The following is a 7,541-nucleotide window of genomic DNA, read 5'->3' as shown; positions in this document are numbered from 1 at the left end:
GATAAGGATCGGGGTCGAGGAGCTAGACATGCAAGTGGCACATGGACATCTTTGTAACTGGCCGGCACCCTTGTGCCCAGCTTTTCTTCTTTAGGGGTCCTCCCCGTGTGTCCCTAATGATCATCTTCAAGAGGTTGAGTGGGAGTACGGCTCATCCTCAGAAATTCTGTTCTTGTATGGGGTGGGGCCACACATTAGTAACAAAAAACAGAATTTCCAGAGGATGAGGCCCAGAAATCAGGAGTTTAAAAAGATTCCCAGGTGATTCTAATGTGCAGCCAAGGTTGAGAACCACTGCTATAGATCAATGTGGGGTAGAGCTGAGATCTTTACAGTACGGAGTGCTCCAATCTAGGTTATTTCTAGGAACTTTATGTTTAACATAACATTTACTGGCATATTTACTTGAATTTTCTTACTGCATGTGGTTGCTTTAATTATTTTTTTTACATTGATGGGAATGTGAAATGGCTTAAAACAGAACCTGGTTGAATCCACTGGACCTGGCCTAGACCTGTCTAACTCATGTCTCTCCAAACTGCATGGTCAGGAGCCCACATCATATAACCACTTGGAGAAGAGAGAGACGAGGACAACTGGTTTGACTGGAACCTCAGCTTCAGGCGTGGGTGCGACTTTGCCTCCTAATTGACAATATTAAGGTTAATGAATCAGCAGCCTGGGTGTAAAGGGCGTGCGTCTGTAGCAGCTTTATGCCTGATTTACCGGAGTGATTTTGTTTCTTATTATCATTACAACTAGGCTACATGATAGAAGGAAGAAACCCAAATGTGGGGGATTCTCTGGCTGCGGCAGAGTCTTCGCTTCCCTGGAATTGCTTGCTACATCTGGGTTTGTCTTGGGTGAGAGGGTGCATAAGTGTCCATCCCATATGCCAGGGGGCGGTACACCCACACAGGTCTTAGAAATCTACCCCAATACCTTCACAGGCCATTAAAGGGACAAGGAAGAAATTGCCACCTTTGTTTTCTTGTTTTGAGAAATGCCTAAAATGACACAGCCAGGGGTCGCCCACATATTGAGGGCAGCCCCACCGCAGGGCCTTTGTGTTTTTTTTGTGTGTTCACACGCCAACAAACCACTTCATTTTCTATAGCCCGGACCCATAGGCTGCACTACATTGTACATTCTGTGTCTAGAAGGTCACGGACCAGCTCTTTCTGCAGAGTAGCACCATGGCTTCTTGTGCAGATCAGAAATGTCCATTTCGATTCGTGTTTTAGCTTTCCATCTTATCCGCGTGGCTAGACGGCCAGAAGCAAGCGTTTTCCCCAACATCCCCGGGTGGGTTTTGTTTGGGGGCTGTGTTTAGGCACTTCCTGCCCAGTGGACACTAATCTGCTCGGGGATAGGGAGTGCGCCTGTGTCTCCAGCCCCTCACCCTCCACAGGGTTCTACCCACTCGCTAAGGAAACGGTCCGAAGGAGGCGCCCTCTAATGACCTCTTTCCACAATAGGGACTTTGAGGCTCACCGCGCAGGGCGCGGACGGGTGTTTGTTCAGCCGGGGGGCCCTGCGCCGCCTCGCTGAGTGGCAGGGTCACCACCACTGGGTTAAAGTCGTTACGCAGCCCGGAGAGATGCTGCACTCCCGCCCGGAACCCACCAGCACAGAAGCCCACGCGCGGCTTTGGGCTGAGAGCTGCGCCGCGGAGCGTTCTGAGTGCGCTCGGGAGCGGAGACCTGGGCGAAGGGGGCGGACTCTGCAGGGCTGGGTCGCCTGGACCCCGAAAAACCTGCCCCGGAAACTTGTTCTGTAACTGGGTCCAGGGGCAGGTCTCTGCGCAACAGCCGTGAGGGCGGCTCCGGGGCAGGTGGGAGCTTGCCCGGGGCACCGGCCTCCCGACGAGGTCAGCAGGATGACCTGGAGGTGCCGCGGCTCGGCCACCCCCTCCCCCAGCGCTGCAGGTGACACAACGCAGACTTTTTCGAGCACAATTCGCCCGTTTTCTCTCAAACACACTCCTTCTGCAAGTTTTCCTGCGTGGGTTTGCCAGAAATCGACCCGTGAATGCTGTTTTCTCACAGGAGACGGGCCCGATAAGCACGTAATCTACCAGTAGGTGGGGAAAAACAGCTCAGGGCTGAAATCCAGCAGAGTTGCAGATAAGAGATGTGAAATCTCTAAGTTCATAGTTTACTTGTCTATTTAGGAACTAAAATACGAATTTCACCAAGTTCTCAAGCATTAAATCATATAATCAGCATAGCACCCCCGGCTTCCCCGCTCAGGGGTGCTGGAGCTAAGAAAGGCGCACTCACTCTCTTACTGAAGAAAGCAAGCACTAGGACCACCACGTTCCCCAGTTATTTATCGGGGGAGGGTAGACTTCATTGTTCGGGTGCTCAGCAAAAACATAAGATAAATAAAATGTCATCATTTCCTCTGAAGAGCGCCGTGAGTGGATGCAGACAAAGAACTTTAACAGATGATGCTGTCAGTAGAATTGCTTAACTCATCATAGACAATTATGGGAAAAGGAGGTGCGTGCAGGGTTCCATGGTGTAATGGTTAGCACTCTGGACTCTGAATCCAGCGATCCGAGTTCAAATCTCGGTGGAACCTGTCTGTCATTTTTCTTTTTTTCCTCCAAGGAAAACACCACCTAAATGACCAAATTCAGTTTCGATCCTGACATCGCCTGTGGCTTCGTGAAGTGTCAGCACACCTGCATCTGTGAGGATGCAGGAGCAGAATTCCGCTCTGGGGTAAGAAAATGTACTTTATAAGGAAGAAACGCATCATGAGTCCGAGTAGGAAACACTGACAGCAGGTGCACTTTCTGGTAGAATATCTGACCTCTTTTGAAGAGAGATGAAGCTCGGTGTGGCTTCGTGGGCTGATGAGCCAGAGAGCTCATGTGTCGTTGTGGCCGAGTGGTTAAAACTACGGACCAGAACCCACTCGGTTCTCCCCACACAGGTGTGAATCCTGCTGACGATGGAAGAGAAAACATCTCAATGTGTCACGTATATGAGAACCAGCTGTGTCTCCCTGAAAGGAAAACTCACCAATCTGGTTCTTCCTGATGTTAGTGAAAGACTCATTGCTTTTTAAAAAGGAGTTAGACCACAGGCCTAATGGTGTCTCCTTTCCCCGAGGGAGCCTGGGCTTTGGTGATGCCTTCTGGTTCCTGCAGCCAAAACCCTGCGCTGCAGGCAGCCCTCCCAAGGAAAGCCTGTTTGCTCTCCAAGGAGTCGGCCCCTGCGACAAGCACTAGAAAAAGAAGTTCCAGGAAATCGTGGCCCATCTACAGTGAAAACCGAGACTCAGAGCTGAGGTCCCCCAGGTGTGACTCCAAGCTGGGGGTTCATAAGCAAACCACCACACAGTTCACGAAGGTGGGGCAGGCCCTTTATTGGCTTCTCGTCCAAAAAGAGTCCACGCAGTCCTGCTGGGCTGGCTCTTCCTGGGGTCCAGGACGGTGGGGGAGAGGGACCAAAGATGAGGTGAGGTTCTGACTTATTCTGGGCACAGAGTTCAGCCCCCAAACCCCCTGTGTGATTCACAGTGTGGGCTAATGTGTTAAGGGAATACTAACCCTGGTGGGTGCCTTCCTAGGAGTTCCCGGGAGGTTCTGCCTCGCTCTGCGGTGGCAGCTTGCCATTCCGTCTCCGCTTGTCCAGGTTTGAAGTCTGCTCGTCACGTCAGTCTCCTCCCCGTTGCTGAGAGCAGCTGCATGCCTTCTTCCGTTATGAACTGGGTCAGTTTACCCAAGGGCTTAGACATTTTGTTTTTCTCCCTCATAAAATTTCATCTTTGTAAACAATCTCTATTTTATGTGTCTATTCTAAAGCATTAAACCAGCCTTTTTCTTCACTCTTTCCGTCCCTAAGATTTTTTTGGTAATATTTGCTGATCGTCCCTGTCTCCTTCCTCCTCTCCCATCCTCTCCCTCCCCTCTCTGCTCCTCTTCCAGCATCTTCCAGTCGCACACTTTCTCCTCCGTTGTCCTTGCTCCAGGACAAGGTGAAATCACATCAACCCACTGTCTGCCTCCACCCGCACAGAGATGCCCTTTATTCCAGGTTCTTCTCGGACCTCCCCCTTCACAGTGGACCCGGACTCTGTCCGTTTGAAGGACCAGACCGCCCAGCAGCGGAGGAATATGCCCGACCACGGCCATGGTCATCCCGGTCATGTTTCTCTGATTCATCAAGCAGTGAGCAAACAGGCAGTTGAGACGGGGAGCATCTTCCTTTATTCTGTGAACTTTGGACACAGTTGGAGCCCCCAGGACGAGGTCACCCTGTCTCCTTCCCTTGACTGGGTCTCCGCGGGTCTTGGGAAAGCCTGGGGAGAAAAACCCAGCAGGGGACAGTTTCGACCCATCGACCTCTGGGCTATGGGCCCAGCATGTTTCCGCTGCACGGACTGAGCACACCTGCAAAACAGCTAGAATTTTACATCCCTGGTTCCTTCCAGTCTTGACGGCCTCTGACCTCACGTTCGGAGAGGCCTCCCTTTCAGTGGCCTTTGTCCGTGTCTCTGAGTCTCCCTCTCCTTTTAAGGACAAGGTCATTAGATTTACAGACCAACCTCACCCAGTAGGACTTCACCTTGCTTACACAGGCAACGACTTGTCAAATAAACTCATCCAGGTGAGCCATGATAAACAGTGCTGCCAGAAACTATTCTTGTACGACCTTCCAGGGTGTGGTGTCCAGGCGGATGGAGGACTTGAACACCTACATGGGCCTTTTGACCTTCTTGGCATTTTGCCCCAGTAGCTCTTTGTGCAAGTGCCAATGAGAGGCAGGTGCCAGACACCCATATTCTAACGCCCAAGGAGTCTGAGAAGTCTCCTGCCTTTTACTTTTTAAAAAATATTTCAGAGAGGAAGGGAGAAAGAGGTAGAAACATCAATGATGAGAGAGAATCACTGGTCAGCTGCCTCCTGCATGCCCCCCACAGGGGATAGAGCCCACAACCTGGACATGTGCCCTTGACCAGGATTGAACCTGGGACCCTTCAGTCCACCGGCTGATGCTCTACTAACTGAGTCAAACAGGTCAGGGCATCTCCTGGTCCTCCTCTGAGCCTTAAGGTAGATCTAGTTGGGATCCCTTCAGATGGCACTGGAGTGTTGCTCTGGCCCAGGCCCCTGCAGCTCGAGCCCAGCGCCCATCAGTGGCCTGTCGCCGGCAAGTTCCACGTTAAAGAAAGGTGGAATATAGCACTTGATTCTAAGGGGCATGATTGCTGGCAAGTGTTAATACAAAACAGGTACTGGGGGCGGAGTCGCCTGCCTGGGGAAAAGGACCACGTAGTCGGCAGGATTCGAACCTGCGCGGGGAGACCCCAATGGATTTCTAGTCCATCGCCTTAACCACTCGGCCACGACTACAAACCTCTGGAAAGTCTTCTTCAGATTATAGACAACAAAGAACACAAACAAGAGTAACCATTTGCTTTAGTCAATCTGTAACCCACATACAGACAGGCTTTGTAAGATGAACACAAACCTTTAGGTGAAAGGATTGTTGTCCATCATTTATACATATCAGTTTTTTGTTTTGGTTTTTTTGGTGCACACATTTTTGTCAAACATAAATGATCCCCTTCCCCCAAGTCTTTTGGAACCCTAGCTTTGCTTGAAGTTAGATACCAAAATAAATAAATAAATAGATAGATAAATAAGCAAACTTTTGTATTTAATAACACCTGCAAAATAGAAAGCAATCCGTGATTGTTGGAACTAAAATTATTAACTGGTTGTTTGCTTTAGGGTAACAATGAACAAGGACTGGACGTAACTGCAACTCTGTTTTACTGGATGGGAAAAACATGGCAGACTAGATTTTGGTAACAGAAGAGAGTAAGGCTTGAGTTGCAGGAAACAAAAATTAGTTATTATTTTAGCCCTAAACTGGAAACAAACCAAATGTCCGTCTACAGTAGAAAAAATAGTGGATTTTTTTATACAGTGGAATACACACCACAAAGAGTGAAGAAACTGTAAGTACACACTCCATACGGTGAAATCTCAAAAACTGATAAAGCCAGACACAGAAGAAGACACACTATAGTGCATTCCATTTGTTGGAAGCTTGCGAACAGGTGAAACGAACCTATGGCATTAGAAATCAGAAGGATTATTACCTTGTCGGGTGCAGACGGAGAGGCCCCACTACCCTTGGGGGAGCCCCTGGTACCGATTTTGGTTCGCACACTGGGTGCTAGGTACAAGGGTGTGTTTGCTTTGTGTAAATATATTGTCATTCACCTTCATATGCTTTTCTTTGTGTATCTGTTAAATTTCAGTAAATATTTTCCTTTTTAAAAAATCCATCAGTAGGATGTAATACTTTTGCTGTCACTGAAAGGTACATTATACATGAACCAGAGGCCCGGTGCATCACATTCGTGCATGGGGGGGGGGGGGAATGGGAGGGAGGTCCCTCAGCCCAGCCTGTGCCCTTTCTCAATCTAGGAGCCCTCAGGGGATGTCTGACTGACGGCTTAGGCCTGCTCCCACCATTGCTGCTGCACTTGCCAGCCTTGAGCCGGCTTCTGGCTGAGCTGGGCTCCCCTTGTGGGAGCACAGTGACCACCAGGGGGCAGCTCCTATGTTCAGCATCTGCCCCCTGGTGGTCAGTGCACATCATAGCGACCGGTCCTTCTTCCATTAGGTTGATTTGCATATTACCCTTTTATTATATAGGATATTATATAAGATATTCACTATGTATTTTTAAGTTAAAAATAACAAGTTATTACTAAAATCTTACTCATTGTGCAAATAACTAAGGGTTAGATCTTAAATTATTAATCTATACACATTCTGTAAATTTCCACCCTTTTTTGTTTAGTTTTGTAAGGAATTACCAAACTGTCTTCCAAAGTAGCTATACCACTTTGCATGCCCGCCAGCAAGGAATAAGAGATGTATTTTTTCTTCTTTATTTATTAATTTTAAAAAGAGAAACATCTATTTGTTCCACTCATTTATGAATTCATTCATTGGTTGATTGATGTTTCTTAAACTCAGAAAATTGCTAATCTCTTGACTAGGGAGTCTAGTGTTAGAGACTGAAAGTGAGAGTTTGGGACCAGATTACTAAATTGAGGTCCAAGCTTCCCCATTTACTGGCTATGCGAACTTGGGCAGGTTATTGAACTTATCTGTACCTCGGTTTCCTTCGTCGTAAAGTAGAAACAATAATACAGAAGTAACTTCATTAGGTTGTTCCAAGAATTAAATAAACAGATGGGGTGCACTAAGACACTCCCTGGCACACACAGAAGTGAAATGGTAGCTGACTTCACTGGTCCTTCCTGGCGTGCCGACTGTCCACACCTGGCGCTCCTTCCTGTCCTTTATCACCCGTCTCTTTCTTCCAGTCATGGAGGAGCTTTAAAAGAATGTCCTGCACGCAACTGATTCACGTTGCCACAGCGCCAGTTCTTCTCCAGAACTTTAATTGTTGCTGCATTTTAAATGTGTGCTATATGTTTGTATTCCTTTTCACTTCGTGTCTTTATTTCAAGTGTTCTCTCACAGCTTTCTTTCGAGTTTC

The 7,541-nt window shown here is 48.2% G+C and overlaps 2 non-coding genes across 2 annotated transcripts; one reads left to right on the top strand and one right to left on the bottom strand.

The window, feature by feature from the left end:
* Positions 1 to 2,514: 2,514 nt before the first annotated feature.
* TRNAQ-CUG lies at positions 2,515 to 2,586 on the top strand. The gene has a single exon. It is a non-coding gene; the product is annotated as a tRNA-Gln (tRNA).
* A 2,700-nt stretch (positions 2,587 to 5,286) lies between these two features.
* Positions 5,287 to 5,368, bottom strand: TRNAS-AGA. The gene has a single exon. It is a non-coding gene; the product is annotated as a tRNA-Ser (tRNA).
* Between the last annotated feature and the right edge of the window lie 2,173 nt (positions 5,369 to 7,541).

Source organism: Myotis lucifugus, unplaced genomic scaffold, assembly GCF_000147115.1.
Source record: "Myotis lucifugus unplaced genomic scaffold, Myoluc2.0 scaffold_728, whole genome shotgun sequence".
NCBI classification, from domain to species: domain Eukaryota; kingdom Metazoa; phylum Chordata; class Mammalia; order Chiroptera; family Vespertilionidae; genus Myotis; species Myotis lucifugus.
This window is presented reverse-complemented; position numbering and strand designations above follow the sequence as displayed.